The sequence below is a fragment of the Cotesia typhae genome, unplaced genomic scaffold (genome assembly GCF_013202065.1).
Source record: "Cotesia typhae breed Kobodo isofemale line unplaced genomic scaffold, CoteBio_Ctyphae contig_4, whole genome shotgun sequence".
In the NCBI taxonomy this organism is placed as follows: Eukaryota; Metazoa; Arthropoda; class Insecta; order Hymenoptera; family Braconidae; genus Cotesia; species Cotesia typhae.
The window spans coordinates 5260402-5276150 of record NW_027423748.1 but is presented as its reverse complement, the minus strand read 5'-3'; the positions used below and the strand labels follow the sequence as shown (position 1 = coordinate 5276150).

Sequence of the window (15749 nt, the reverse complement as noted above, 5' to 3'; positions counted from 1 at the left end):
TATTCCAGAGGCTTACATTGAATTGTTTATGATTTTATATTATCATTGTATGTATTTATCGCCACGGCGACATTATGCATAAGTCTCCGCCACATTGTATTTAATCATATTGTAAGCTAGCTTGTTTCAGCATTTAAGGGGCACACCTAGTGTGAAATTTCGAAAAAGTCGATTTTTTTTTTTTTCATATTTCGGTAGATTACACCTTTAAAAATAACATATTAAAATTTCAAATCGATATATCAAATAGTTTTTGAGTTATAACATTTTAAAGAGCAGCCGCTCGGCAGCTAGAGTGTCATTAGCTGCGAGACGTACCTGAAGTATTGTTCAGAGTCTACTGTCTCTTCTAGCCCCTATAACACGATTCCAGTTTCTATTGTTGGCTCTCAGGTATACAAAAATATATCATTATAATAATTTCTACAAATTTCTAGAAATTTTTCGTTTACTGCCACGTAAATTATTTTCGGAGCCAGACACATTTAGTCTCATTGTGATCGTTGTATCGAGCGCATCATAATTTTACACGTGCTATTTTCTTGAAAATGAGTGATCAATCTTCATATTAAAATAAAAAGGAATTCACAATGTTCATAAGCATCGATCAATTGCGAAAAAACGCAAGTTTACCGGAAATAGATTTACATTTGAGCAATCTACTGCGAATACCAGTACGTCCGCAGAAAAGTTATTACAAAATAATGACAATAATGTTGTGATTGACCCATCTCATGGATATTGTATTTTGCAATTTTTATCAGTTTTTAGTGCAATTAGTAATTTAGTGGTGTGTAAAACCTGTCAAAAAAAGTTACTTTCAATCAAGCAAGTTCAAGAGGCCTAGGGTTCAAAATTGCTATTATTTGTGAATGTGGCAATTCGTATATTAATTCTGGACCAATGATTAATAACGCATTTGAAATAAATAAACGTATTGTTGCTGTGATGCGTCTATTGGGCATCGGAATAAATGGAATAAATTTTTTCTGTGGATTAATGGATTTAGCATGCAAATTTTACGACCAAACTTTTGCGGGATGTTTTACGAATTTACAGATTGCAGCCGAAACTGTTTGTAAGCTCAGTATGCAGCAAGCTATAAATGAAGAAAAAGAGCTTACATTAAAGAAAGAAAATTCGGAGACAAATTTGACTGTTAGCGGCGATGGTACCTGGAAAAAACGTGGCCATACTTCCCGTTTCGGAGTAGTTACGCTGGCAGGAAAATACAGCAAGAAAATTCTTGATTCATGCGTAAAATCTACATATTGTCAGAGTTGTGTTTTTTGGAAGAAAAAAAAAGATAGCGAACCTGAAGATTATGAGGAATGGCTATCATTACACGATGAAGAATGTGATGCCAATCATAAAGGATCTGCCTCAAAAATGGAAGTGGATAGTGTAAAAGACATGTTTGGTCGTTCCATTAGTAAATATGGTGTAAAATATACCCGCTATATTGGTGATGGTGATAGCGCTACCCACAAAGGACTTATAGATTTGAATCCTTATGATATTCCTGTTGCTAAATTGGAATGCTATCTACATGTGAAAAAAAGAATGGGAACACGTTGCCGAAGTGTAAAGAACATTAATAAGAAATTAGGAGGAAAAAGTAAAACATCACAAAAGTTAACTGTAAATTTTATAAATAAACTCCAAAAATATTATGGTTTAGCAATTATGAGGAATCAAGATAATGTAGAATCAAAAATCGAATTTTCGCAGGCCACAAACGACCAAAATTTTAGGTAAAATTCGACTATTTTTTTAAAACGCCGCCATATTGTCAATTTTTGATTTTTTTTTTTATCGTAGGTCATTGTACAGACAATATTATCTAGTTTAACGAGATATTTTTTTAGATTTCATCCACGGAGAAGGCCGGAATCACTGCAGCAGTGAAGGACCTTTTTTTTTTCGCGCCGTTAGAGATCGACGATAACTTAAAAAATATTTAATTTTTTTCTACAAAAATTTCATTATGTATTCTTAAAACATGTATAAATATATTCTTAAAATTTTAAAATAATTGATAAAGTATTTTTTTTAATAAAAATTCCCAAAAATCACGTTTTTTTTAGGCCGTTACACTAGGTGTGCCCCTTAAAGTTCAAGCTCCAACGAGACAGGTAACAAAAGAAATGCTAAAGCACAATATTGAAAATCGATAATAGATCATAGCCTTTACTCGCATGGGTGATACTCTGTACTATCGATCGCGAGCAAAGGGACTTGTAATTTTGGTAAATGTAGTATGATAGTTTTCTTTCCCCTTAGATGCCCGCAGATTGGCCCTGAATATAAAGGGTTTGTTATTTCCTTGATAAGAAAAAATAACTGGCATCCAAACGTGCACTAACCCAGTCGGAGTCACAGCTGTGGTGTTGCTTACACGGAAAAAACAAGATTCAACTGGCTTCCATGTCGAATGAACTCAATTCAATCCGAGATGGGACTCAGTTCAACGAAGATTGTCCCCACTACTATCTACATAGAAGTAGTTACCATCTGTATATTTTTTCACTATATATGGAACTAGGTTCCATCCGACATGGAAACCAGTTAAATCTTGTTTTTTCCGTGTAGGTTTTTATTTTCCATAAAATAATTTAGTGGAGTCGCTTGGAATTATTTTGAATTTCTATTGTCATTCTTTCATTATCTATCCATTCCGTCAGCCAGATTCTAAGTATTTATTCTTTAAAATAATTTCTTACAAAATAATTTTCCATTCTTTTAAATTCTTTGACAATTATTTTCTTTTACACGCTAGACTCGCTCGGCTTTAAAATAATTTCTCACCCTCTTCAAACTTATAATTTCATCAAACTTGCAGTAACAATAATATAATATTAACTGAAATGATACAATAATGAAAGTTAATAATAATCGTCGTGATAAATCATAATAATTATTTCTATTAATTTTTAAGTAAATAAGAATAATAAACAAAAACTCCTAATACACAAATTAAGTCACCTTCATCACAAATATAATAAGAGCCATCTAAGCTCTTATTCGATGCACTTAATAGATGTCGTAAACAATGTTTTTTGATTGTCGCTTTTATTTATTGCAAGTGTTACGTCCTAAAAAAAAATTAAAATTAAAAGATATATATATGCAGTTAATTTTTGTTTCTTAAGGAAATACATTTTAATTTCGAGACTTTTATGGCTTCATATCCTTAAGATACAAAGGGTCACTGTAAAGAGAAATGCGTTAAATATTCTGTTCGGCTCTTGAAAGAGGCCTAGAAATTTCCAAATTTTATGGGCCTGGCTTCGCCTCGGACAACAATTTCATGTGATCTGAGACATTTCTTACTTTACTGCTCTAGATGTGTAATATGCTATATCATGAACGATGAAAGTTTATAGGATGGTTTTTTTTCCTTGTCTTTGAGAGAGGGAGACGCTTTAAAAGACTTGGAGGTCTTACCTTAACGAAATTTTTTTAATGACATATTTAATTGTTTATACGCGGCTATGAAATATTTATGTATTCAAAAGAAAAACTTATCATTAAATTATGATGATATAATTTACTTCAAATTTCATTGCAGTAATTAAGCTATTCAATTTTAAATGCTTTGCATGAACAATTTAGAAATAATTTCGTTAAGAAATCCGTAGTAGTATTTCATAATTCGATATTTGTCGATGGCATTTCAATAGGTCAACGGAAACGAAAATTATAGTGAGATTAAGAGCGAGCAGTAGTAAAAACGAGATACAGTCAGACATGCTGACAGTAAAAAAGGAATACTCGAGTCAGACAAACGTACAATGGCAATGTGACAACAGAAAATTGTAAAATATAAAAAAGGAAAAAAGACATGAATTGAAGAAAAAAAAAAAAAAATTCTTGAGTATCACATAAAATAAGAAATAGTCGTAAATTTATGTGAAGCTTGGATATAATTGCGGACAACCAAGTGACGTTTTCGCTCTTTCTCTTATTTAATTTTCTCATACTTTTTGTTTCTACTGTATGCTATATATAAAAAACGCGTGAGACCAAGCGGAAAGAAAATCGTTGTCGCGTCGGTTTAATGAAGTGTCGTCCGCACACTATTCTTTCTCTACATGCAAGTGAGAGCAGGTTTGAAAAAAGGCTGGTGAACAAAAAGAGTAACTAAAAAATTTTGCACGACTCTTGTAATCCTAAATTACAAGAATTACTGGAAAAATAAACATAAAAAAATTTTAAATGTCAAATAATAACAAGTGTAAAATAGAGACAAAAGGAGTGTTATTGAAAACATGAAGCTAGAAAATTTCAGAAAATCCTAAAGTGTACTCATTAAGAACGAATGGTGTTGCTGACTTTTTAAGTGAAACAAAAGAAAAAAAAATTTGTTATGCTCGATTACTGACACGAAAAAAAAAATAAATTCTTTAAGCATTCGAGTTAAACGATTAAAGAAATTGTGACGAATTAAAAATTTTCTTGAGGATATGTCACTTAGATGCAAAAAGTAAAGTGTGTAAATAAAACTTCAAAATTACATTAATATGATTATTTAAAAAAAAAGCCATTCAGCAGTCGAAATGAAAGTAAATTTCTCAGGGTTAGTGAAAACTTGAATTACTATAAAATAAATGCAATTTTATAAATTTGTGCACTGACAGACTCATTGATAAACTGAATTTATCAGCAAATAAAATTAAAATAACCTTTTTTTTTGAACTGTTTGCAAAATTTTTGACATTTTTTGAAGAAAAAAAAAAAGAAAAAAACGTAATTTCTAATGTCATGAATTATATATAATCGTTTTGAAAAATGATCTAAATATTTTTATTTTTGTTATTGAAAATCTTTCGTTATTTTTTTATATTTTATAAGTTGTTTGGTTAAAAAATATTTTTAATATAAATAGTTTACATTACGATAAATATTACCTAGGCGATTTCTCTGATACATATGAGCTATTAATCTAACATTCGTGGCCCGTTAATGTAACTCGATCATCGGCCAACCACTACTACTCTTTAATCAGTCAATCATCGGCTAAACGACTGGTCGATTGTATTACAGGGTACTTAGTAGGGTGGGTCAAAAAAATCGAATAATTTATTTTTGATTTTATACTCTGAAAAATAGGTTCGTAGACACCTAAAAAGAATTCTCTCCAAGTATAAGCTCTTAATTATAACGGGAAGGTCCTCCGCTTTGCGGGTTTCTATTTTTTTCGAATAATCAGATAAAAAAATTTATATCTCGCTTCCAACTGCTTGGAAAAATATTCCGTGGCATAGATTTTGTGAGAAATTGAATGCTTTACAAAAAAGGTCTCTTATGACTTTTTCAAAAACTCAACCGATTAAAAGATATTCATAGTTGAAGTTTGGCTATTTTAAGGAAAATATTCGTTTTTATTATGAATTTTATAAGTCGATGAAAAAAATTATTTCGGATTGCGGAACTCATGATTTTGTAGGAAATTTACTGCTCTACAAAAATGGTCTCTTATGATTTTTGATTAAGTGTAGCCGTTACGAGATATTCATCGTCAAACATTAACGAATATCAATATTTCCAGTTTTTGATCAATAATTCGATAAATTTTAATTTAAACTATGAGTTTCAGGAAAATTTACATAAATTTGAGTTTCGATCGATAAAGAAATGTTATAATAAGTTAGATAAAGAATTATTGGAATTATCATTGATTTTCCTTGGAGAAATGCCTCAAGAAAAGATTTCTTTCAAACGTCCTGGTGCTGTTCATCATGCTAGATGGATGGCTAAGGCCATTTATAGTTTGAAAATGTATCTATTCAGAGATGAATTCAAACTCTCTCAGAAAGAATTGCATGGTCTTCGTCATTTCTGTATTTTTATAGTCACATTGTATTTAAAAGCTTGGTTTTCATCAACTTCTGCAACAACTGCTGCTTATCATGACTTGCAGTTTATGAAAAATTTATTGGAGTACAAACATATCAATCCTTTGATTTCTTCAGCTACGTGTGAAAAAATGATTTCGCACTTATGGTATTTGAGCGATGAACTTGCCATTTTATCACTGTTTGACGATGGCGTTCCATTAGAAGTAAAAAAGTATTGTTGAAGCTGTTAATACTCGTGAAGGTACAGATTCTAAAGCTAAAAGATTTGTAATTGCTAAAAAGATTTGAATTCATTGGCGCAGAGAACTCTGAGTGACTTTGTGTCTAAAAAGTCATTAAATCTTTTCAAAATCTTCGATCTACCGTATGACTTTCTTGATGTCGATGTTGAATTATGGCCTACTAATGAGAGTTATCTCGAAAATAAAGAATACTTTCAACAACTAAAAGTTGTCAATGATTCAGCAGAGCGAGCTGTTGCATTAGTCAGTGAATATAATCAATGCTTGACAAAAAATGAAGAACAATTCCAGTACTTATTGCAAGTTGTCAAAGAACATCAAAAAACATTCCCAAATTGGAATAAAAGAAATTATTTATAGTAATAGCGTACTGTTATGTTAAAAATATAGACAATTATATTGCAATTGATAATTCAATAAAAAATTTTCTATAAAAAAGTTAAATACTGGTTGTTTCTTACTTGATTCAATACTTTTCATATTAAATTTGACAAAGAAATATGTCATTCACTTCAAATTAAACTAATCATTGGCTATATGTCGAAAAAAATGCTCTAATTTCTTGTTTTAATGCAATCAAATAAGCTCAAGACTGAAAACAATATTAAAAAAATTGTTTATAACATTTCTTTATCGATCGAAACTCAAATTTATGTAAATTTTCCTGAAACTCATAGTTTAAATTAAAATTTATCGAATTATTGATCAAAAACTGGAAATATTGATATTCGTTAATGTTTGACGATGAATATCTCGTAACGGCTTCACTTAATCAAAAATCATAAGAGACCATTTTTGTAGAGCAGTAAATTTCCTACAAAATCATGAGTTCCGCAATCCGAAATAATTTTTTTCATCGACTTATAAAATTCATAATAAAAACGAATATTTTCCTTAAAATAGCCAAACTTCAACTATGAATATCTTTTAATCGGTTGAGTTTTTGAAAAAGTCATAAGAGACCTTTTTTGTAAAGCATTCAATTTCTCACAAAATCTATGCCACGGAATATTTTTCCAAGCAGTTGGAAGCGAGATATAAATTTTTTTATCTGATTATTCGAAAAAATTAGAAACCCGCAAAGCGGAGGACCTTCCCGTTATAATTAAGAGCTTATACTTGGAGAGAATTCTTTTTAGGTGTCTACGAACCTATTTTTCAGAGTATAAAGTCAAAAATAAATTATTCGATTTTTTTGACCCACCCTAGTACTTAGATGCGTGATCCATGGGCCACTTATCGAACATTTGTGGCTCAATAGTGGTATTTCGATCACTGGCCAACCAATGTAAACCATTCATCGACCAGTCATTGGTAAAGTATGTCTGACGATTGTTACACGAGTCATTGAATGACATTAAATTGGATGGTTATTTTTAATAAAGTTATTTTAAAGCTAATATAAAATAAAATTAAAACGTTAGGTAAAACCAAATGTGTATGCCTTAGGTGCTTATTTACATGCAGTATTGTCTACATAAGTTGAATATGATATTTCAATAGTTAACCTTAGGAGATCTTGACTTCAGATAGTACCCTTGGTTATAGAGTTACCGTTTAGAATTTAATGAAACTTGACATACTAATACATTATAATGACTAATGAGATAATGAACCAGTTAAATTTTTTAAGAATTGCAGAAAAACAGAAAAAAGATAACAATATAAAAAAATTTTTGTATTTATCATTGATCTTTATGAGAAATCATAGATTTTGTTTTATTTTACAAAAAGTACCGTTCAGATTTCTGTAAAAATTTAGATAATGAAAAGAAATAGAGTATTAAATCCTTTTCATAATTGAAAGCAGTTTCAAAGCATGTGATAGTAATAATTAATTAAAAAAACCTATATCCGTAAATAATCTTTTTTAAAATTATTCATAATATGCCAATTTAAACTCGAATAGATTCTTTACTTATTCACGTACTCGTAGTATCATTACAGTTATGGTTATCAATAATATCTTAATTGTATTCACTAAATACTATTGTTAAACGATATGTCGATACTGGGTTGTTATTAATGCTGGGGTGCTTGAGGACAGTGGCTGGTTAGTGCCCGGAATATTAATCGTTCTAGTATCATTTTGACAAATGTCATTCCATGCATGGATCCTTCTATACAAAAGAGCAGACTGGAAAAAAGTTTGTACAGGTTACTGGTGGATAAAAAATACGAAACGATCTTGAGGCTCAAGCAAGTACCATTATGAATTGGATAAATAATAATTTTGGACAATCTATGGGTCTATTAAACAACTTTTTATAAAGAAAATAGATTGACATTTTCGCCTCTCTTTTAGAGTCAACACTTTTGCATCAGCACATGATTCTAGATAATCAAAATCAATTGTAGGATAGTTATTATGCTTTTTCCAATGTTGATATTTTAAAAATTTACATTATACTTTTTCCAGATTGTATGTGTTTTCTGCAGGTAGGTAACCAAACTAATGCAGTATACTCTCTAGTTGTCGAACTGAAAATTCAAATAGTATTTATATTGAGTTTATAAAAAACTGTTAATAAGATACTTAAAATTTAATATTTTAGCGCTTATTGTCTTATAAATAAAAATCAATTCGAATCAAGTGAGTATTAAAACGGTGTTAGGTTTTAAGGTTGAATTAGACATTAGACCAGCAAAAATATTCATGACTTTATTAAATTCTTTTGTAGCTGAAGCTCAATTAAATTCCAAATGTCTACTAATATAATAAATTCATACCACAAAATGTTAATTTGCAATATGAATTTATTTAGTTGATTTTATTTGAATATCTAAGCTTACATAAAAGTAAGATCTGATCGAGATTTAAATAATCCAATTATAAATAGATACTACAAAGAAACTTTGTCCTTAGATGCACAAAAAATAAGCAATTTATTAGAACGTCAGAAAGAGTTCCATTGTCACTGGAATATTCATTAACACAGCATGTGAGCTACTTTAAAAATTAAATTATGATTAACGAATTTTTTTTTTCTTAGTTTTAATTTTGAATGGAAAAGTTTAGAATTGTCGCAGAAAAGTATTTTAGCCAAGAAAATAAGAACGAGAAGAAAACGTCATACATGTTTTTTGTAAAATTTCTATCAACCTTAAATAAAAGATCAAGTTAGAAATCTCATTGAACAGTAGAATATATTTGTCTTTGAATACAGAACGTTTGCTCCTATTCCAGATCAGTGGATTGATTGCAACTGACAGCGTGTTCAGTACAGGCTTGATGTGAGCGTTTCTACATAGTACACACCTCCGGGCACTGTTAACGAGACGCGTCCTGTATAAATTTTAGATGCAAATCGGCCGAGGGTGACGCTTCTTATGAGATCGCATTGGTGAACACTGCTCATCCTTTGGTGATCTTGTGTTATGCCAACGAAATTTCCAAGAATATTGACTTTTATTTAAAGATGGCAGGGATGAAAAAAGATGCTTGACAGCTGAAATAGACATAGATTTTTCAACGTTCCAAAAAATTAGTAAAATCTTCGAAATAACTGCAATTGCCAAATATCATTAAAATATGGAAAAATTTTATCCTAGAACTTCTTAGAGACATGTAAGTTTGAGCTTATTTCATAAACCTTCATATGCATTTGAGCAAAGTTATTAGGACAAAAACCAGTGAAAGTATGAAATTTTGAAAATTTGAAATTGCTGATGTTCTCCGTAAATTAATAAAAAATTATTATAGAATGATTAATTAATTTGAATGGGTTCAAATTTATTTTTATTTATGTGAATAACATGTTGCAGAAAAAATTTTTATTTTTTATTTTTTGAAAAAACATTGTTTTTTTGAGGATTTTAGAGTTCAGAATGGTATTTCAATATTTTAAAAGCTTCTTGGAAGAAAACATTTTTTTAGTCGTTTTTTGAGGTACGTGATTTACACCCTCCCCCTCCCCGTCAAACAAAAATATTTGACACGATTTATATAAATGACGCAAAAATTTTAGTAGATCTTAATATTAAAATAGAGATGAAATGTATGAGAAACCAGTTTATTCGTGATGTGATTGGTCGAATATATCATAAGCATGAAAATATATGCAAACTCTATAGTCAAGGTGCGCATTTACGCACGCAGATTTAAATTCTAGTTTCATAAAAATCTAACTATTGTTTATCTTCATGTTTCTAGACCAAAAAATATCTATTCTGGGTTCATTTCAATGAAATTTTACTCTTGCAGTCGTTTTGTTTGGCTTGATGGTTGCACACCAAGTAAATGGTTATTTTAACAAAATTAGTTCCAAATCATTTCAAATTAATTATTGAATTTATTTTTTAATTAATGAATGAAGTTATCTATTATTATTAATATTATTGTATGAAAAATAAATTTTCTTTATTTGAGAAATCTAATTCTATTTCAGCTGGCGAATGGCCTTTTTTGACTGTGTACTAGATATTTCTCAAATTTATAAAATATGAATTACATAATTATAAATATATAAAATTTTTTATCATGTGTATATTGAAATTATTAACAATACAATACTGAAAAAGTAAAGTGGTCTCATGCCATAAAACTAACCGAGGTCGTTACATGAAAACGACTCTTAAATCGAGAGCCAAAGGAATGGAAGAGAAAATGAGAGGATGTATAAAGAGTTCTTAGTGTAGCGAGTATCCACACATCGGTGTTGGAGCTTAGTGAGCGCAGAAATGCTAAAGGAAAATACGACTTAGAGGCGAAGCTGAGCGAAACGGATGAGGAGCTTTAAATTTCTACTTAAGGTTGGGCTCCTAAGCTAGTTTGAGATACTTTGGCTGACACATCAAGAGACATGTAAATTATTATTAAAGTATTAAATTCTAGTCCAAGAATTTTTTAGAAAGTGGATTCGCGATATTAAACCAAAATAATGAATTTAACATGAAGCATCACAAAGTTCTAAAAAAATTTTCTTATTTTATTCCAGTATGCTACTACTCATTTATTCCAAGACAATGAATGGTGAGACAGATGATGATAAGATAAATGTTATTTTATAATTTGAGTACAAAACCAAAAATATAAACTTTTTAATAAAAAGTTGGGCGCTGTAACTCCCTTTAAAGAACAAATTCTTTCAATCCCGTAAAAATGTTAGTTCTGTTAAAACAAGACTGTCAACTGTCGAAATTACATCTTTCAACTTACTTATTAAGAAATACGAAGCAAAGTTATTTTCAGATAAATATTTTATTGCATCTTCTCACTGTAGAAATAAAACTTTTATAAATATAGTGATAAAAGATAATAAAAATATTCTGTAGGATTCACATTGTTATGTTAAAAAGTGCTATGTTATTTAATATCAAAAATTCTCTGCTAATACATAAATTTCAATTGACGTAATCAATAGGACAGTTAATTGAAGACTGGATAAAAAAATTTTATATAAAATATATATCATTTGTATACAATAGTATGTAGAGTGCTGTTTTTGACGATTACTTTTTTTATTTTTTCATCCTAAAATGTTGTTGGAAATGTGTCAAAGAAAATACCTCTACTCTCCATAATGGTGTGTGAAATTAAATTATTGAAACAAAAATAAATCATAATTCCTCTCCGTAAAATGGTAAAATGTGCAAATGATTTCTGGGTTAACAACTTATTGCACAGTATGAGAAATAAGTAATGTTTGGGCGTAAGAAACTCAAAGAAGAGAAAAGCGAACAACGAATTGAATAGTTGCTGCATACTTTAGCTTTAACACCATCAAATAAATGCAGGGCTGTCGGTTATAACATTTTTTCCCTTATTATATAATCTTCTATACAATAAAGATAAAACGCTGTTCATTGATAAGCGCATAACTTGATATGAGTTGATCAATCAGGCTTTTTTTCCTTTGTAATATGTTTGTATAAGTCCAAATTATGTTTTTATAAACATAAGTTTCGGCAAGCCCTTTTCCACATATATACCAACATTGATACAAACGTACAGACACCATTACGGGAATAACCAGGGAAGCTTCCTAGGACCTCAAAATCTAATTGATTTAATTCATTTGTTTTATTCGTTTGTTATACTCTCAAGAGTATAAGCTTATTATAGCTTATTATAGCTTGATGCGATTGCCCACCAATCAAAGTTGTCTTAATAAAAGTTGAACAACTCACAATATTCATGCTATTGTTATTCTCTATATAATTTTTAATTGCATGTACATAACTATGCTAGCTAAATTTGATGACAGTCGTTGTCCTGCCAGTTAATATCATTTGATGTATTCGCGAATGCATTTATATTATCGCAAGAAATTTAATTTATTAATTACTCATGATTGAATCAAAAAAACACAAAAGAATGAAACAAAATAACATGTTTTAAATTTCGTTTATTTCTTTTATTCCCATTTATTTTTTTACTGTACATATGCATAATTAATAATAAAATGTAATGTAATGAATAGGATAAAAATGCTTGCGTTTAAATTAATTAAAAACGTTGGTGAACACGGTCATAATATATAAATAACAAAATTAACAAAGTATATGTATACATATTACATATATGTAATTATATTTACTATTACATACTATACATCTTAATGAACTTAGTGACATCTAGTACATGAAATGGTAAAGAGATTTTTGTACTATTCTCTTTGCATCCAAGGTAATTGAAATTATTATTTTCCAATTAATTTTGATTGATATTTATCGAACTTGTAAAAATAATTTTTCAAATTTAAATGAATCACATAGGGATTGGCTTATGGAATTTAGTATATTTGTATAAATTTCAATTAGAAATTTAATTCCTACAAAAGTAAATGCTCTTTTTAGTTTTGTATATAGGATAGCGCCTTTAGGGTGAAACCAATCCACCCTCAAAAAGTGGCCGAGATCTTGAAAATTTTAATAGGTTTCAAATTAACAATACCACGTTTTTTTTACACTACCAACGTCCAGACCTCTTTAAAAAAAAAAAAAGTTTGTAGAAATTGATAAAACTTTTAGTACTGCATGAAGCAATTAACTACACTAAGAAACTAGCGAGAAATCAAATAATTTGTTAATTTTGCTCTGAGAAAATAATGAAACTTTAAAAATTTTTAAATTCTAAACAGGAAATAATTGAAACAAATAATCTAAACTCGTTATTAATGATTTATATGATTGATTTTCTTTATTTTTTAACAATTAATTCAAGAGGGTGAAAAGTTCAATTGTGTTTTTTTTTTTTTTTTTTTTGATATTATTTACATAAATTTCTTAAATGCATCATTGTTTTACTTGTTGATTTCAGGTCTTAATTAAGGTTGTCAGTAATATAAGCTTAAGTTGGTTGTATTGCTACAGTGTAATAGAGATATTATCCAAAAGTTTAAGACATGAAAGTTTCGTTAATAACTGGCAGGTTACAAGCAATTCTTCATTCATAACTTTCTGTTGCAATATTATATAATTTTGGTTGGTTTATTGCTCTTCTTTTCTCTACTTTCGAACTTTTGACAGTTAAATTCTATATTCTTTATGGAGTAATGTATCGAACATATAAATTAGAACTACTTGGAGAATATCTTAAGAAAGCATAGACTACGAAATCTAAACTATTTGATTGATTTTATCTAACAATTTATTAATGATCGTTCGATCTTTTTTTTACTGTTCAATTAAAAAATATGCGATCTTTTCAGTATTTAAATTTTATGATCAGATTAACTAATAACTTATTAATTAATAATTAGCTAATAATTATTAGTTATTAGTTATAAGCTTATCTAATTTTCAACAGTTTTTAATCAAATGAACAAGTTGCTTGTTAAATTTTTTCAGACATCTTAAGTTTCTAGTGCCGAATATTGAAGTGGACAATATACTGTAAATCAAATATCAAACAAAATTACAACCAATAAATTAAAAAAAATTAATTAGGAATGATCAATAATTTTATTGAACGCAAAATGAGATTTTATTTTTTATTTATTAACCAACGGCTATGAAAAAGTCAATTACATCAATATGTTTAATATATTGATATCAAAGTCAATATTAAAATAATCAAAACTGAAATTTTCGCGTCACTAACTTAAATTCTATTTTTTCTTTTTTTAAATTAATTATTATTTAGAGACAGTTTTAACTGCTGGTTCTAAGACCAACTTGGGTTTCAACTTCCATTATTTTTAAGGCTTTATTGAATTTTTTTTTATTCATCTCCATCTAACGTGATTTTTTGGAAAAATTTAACAAAAATCTATTATTACTAATGAGCTTATATCTTATTATTCTTTTTCTAGTAAAGCTGAAAGTTCTCTATTCAACCGAAATCTGTTTTTTTTTTTTTTTTTGTTAATTGTACGAAATTATAGACGTTTTTAAATTTTTTTTCTCCACTTTCATTGGCAGTAATGAGAGAAGAAACCCTAAAAAATGAAAGCTCTGATAAAATTGGATATTTAAAAAAAAGAATAATTTATTATATTCTTCAAGTAATAATCATATCTCAGTGTACATTTTTTTCAATAAATTGTGGGGTTTTATTTTCGAGAAATATATATAATCTCATTTATAACTCTTGACTTACATATCTTTCTACCCTGTCTATCTACAGAAAAGAAAACGTTTTCCTTCATACAGATGTGCTAGTGTCAAAAGAGGACTTATACTAAGGAACGAGAATAGTTCTCATATTCTTGGTGAAGAAAGATTTCTGAAAGTAATTTCAAAATGAACTTGAAAAATGACTAAATTTTTCATCCCAGTTAAACCAGTTAAAACTTCCAGGTATTCTTGTTATTTTTTTCAATATAAAACCAGATCTATTGGAACTAAAAGTAGGTCTTAGACAATCACGAAAATAATAGAATTTACTATAAGAATACTATAATTTTGTAAGCTTATTCAAATGAAATATTAGATTTTAGATTAATAATATTCATATCTAATTATAGTTTTAATATCGAGGCAAAACCTTTCAACTGTAATTGAACAACATGAAGGTAAAGAATTTTGTTCATTTTCTCTAGATCTTTCACTCTATCACCTTGTCTTCACGTCGACCTTTATCGTGCTCGGAAGCAAAGCTTGTAAATCAATTACAAGTCTCGCGCAACTTCCTGAGAAAATAGCACGTACCGTTCCTAAGGCAAGCTTGATGCCTTAATACAATCAACAAACTCCCTAGACTCAGGCACTCGACGATTTCTTTCATTTTCTCACTTTGCCATAAATTTAAAGATATGAATCGTTTCTTATCATCGATAAGTAAACATCAGCAATAATTTTAAAGTGTACTAAGCTCTTATTAAATTGCACAACTCGACCGCCAAACACCGACTCTCAGTTGCACTCTGACAAGATTTTATTTTACCGACCTACAAACACAAGTTTACATCTGCAGTTCTTGCATTTCATTGGATTACTAAAAAATAGTAAGTATTGATAAAAATATTTTTTAACAGTAATTTTTTTCGTCAAGCCAAAAATATCAGGTACTCGCATAAATTACTCCATCTTTTAGTTTAATTATAATTAAATTAAATTATATTAAATTAAAAATACTTCACGTTGTCTTCGACCTCAAAGTACTTCAAATCTACCTTTTGAAAAGTTATTACGGTAAAAAAATTTGGAAGTTATTTAGAGAAAATACTCTTTCAAAAATTTATGAATTATTTATTTATTTGAT

The 15749-nt window shown here is 28.8% G+C and overlaps 1 protein-coding gene across 4 annotated transcripts in view; it reads right to left on the bottom strand.

Moving 5' to 3' along the window:
* The window catches only part of Tei (irregular chiasm C-roughest protein teiresias), a 166228-nt gene that overhangs the window by 40272 nt on the left and 110207 nt on the right, over window positions 1-15749 (bottom strand). The gene's annotated exons all lie outside the window — the stretch shown is intronic.